The sequence below is a fragment of the Phycodurus eques genome, chromosome 5 (assembly GCF_024500275.1).
Source record: "Phycodurus eques isolate BA_2022a chromosome 5, UOR_Pequ_1.1, whole genome shotgun sequence".
Taxonomy (NCBI): Eukaryota; Metazoa; Chordata; class Actinopteri; order Syngnathiformes; family Syngnathidae; genus Phycodurus; species Phycodurus eques.
Window position 1 is genome coordinate 10,136,821 of NC_084529.1, and position 1,239 is coordinate 10,138,059.

At 46.4% G+C, this 1,239-nt stretch overlaps 1 pseudogene; it reads left to right on the forward strand.

Moving 5' to 3' along the window:
- Positions 1–208: 208 nt before the first annotated feature.
- Positions 209–1,021, forward strand: LOC133402558 (programmed cell death 1 ligand 1-like; annotated as a pseudogene).
- The last annotated feature ends 218 nt before the right edge of the window (positions 1,022–1,239 follow it).

A 1,239-nucleotide genomic window follows, 5' to 3' on the forward strand; every position in this document is an offset into this window, starting at 1 on the left:
GGCTGCTCGCTTTATCAGCCGATGTGTCTTACTTATCCCATAAATTGGATGAGATAGAAGAAGAACAACTGGATTGCTAAAAAGAATATTTGCCTGACTAGATTTTTAAGGACCTAACAAGAATTCAAGCTATAAGAAAATACCCCAACCAAGGAATCAGAAGAAGGAAAAATAACTATTTTTACTGAAGAAAAAACAAAAGATCTAAATGAAGTGGAGCAATATCTTTATTTTGCAAGTCATGTTCCAGCCAAGTCTCCAAGTCTTGTTAACCACCGATGCGGAGCGGACCTCATAGAAGTCCGAGTTGGGAGGAGACGTGGTAATGGGCTGCCGGTTCTTCCCTTTGTCTCAGCATCCCTACGAGGACTTGACTGTGTCCTGGCACTGGATCTCGCCGGCTCGGTCTCGGGAAGTGTACCGTATGGATCGCGGGCAGGAGCAAGCCTCCTTCCGGCATCCAGACTTCCGGGGTCGCGCCAGACTTCTTACCGAGCAGATTAAAGATGGCTGGGCCAAGTTGCAAGTGTCCAGGCTGCGCATCGATGACACGGGAACCTACCAATGTATAATAGGGACAACAAACGGGGCTGACTATAAGGATATTAAGTTATCTGTGACTGCACCTTTTAAAACGGTCACCAAAAACATTTTAAAATCAGCAACAGAAGGCGAGCTCGTGCTAACCTGCCAGTCCGAGGGCTACCCGGTATCTACAGTGACCTGGGAGAACGCTCACCAGCGAGATCTCAACGCCAGCACCACCGTTGTGTTGACAGAGGACCGCCTTTTCAGAATCACCTCTCAGATAAGAGTGGCATCATCGCAGAAAAAGAACTACACGTGTGGCTTTGACAGTAGCGGCTCATCTGCAACTTTTCTCATTCCGGATGACACACAGCTACAGAAGGAGAACAGGTACAATGTAGTTGTAACAGCAGTCGGCACATGTATTGCACTGATTGGCTTCATTATAGTGTTAATTTATCTGCACCAAAAAGGCTTTGGAAAGAATAATTAGCCCGACTGGATTCCAAGGACCTGACAGATATTCAAGTAACCAGGACCAACCTCGAACTCGAGGGCGGAGCGTGTATAATAAGGAGATAAGATTGGAACAATTAAAAGGAAGGACTGCCAGAAGGGAGCAGCAGTCGCAACCAAGAACAAGCATGACCGAACCCAGGGTTAAGGAGAAGATTGAATGCAAAAGACCAACTAATCAAATGGAAAAGGAAC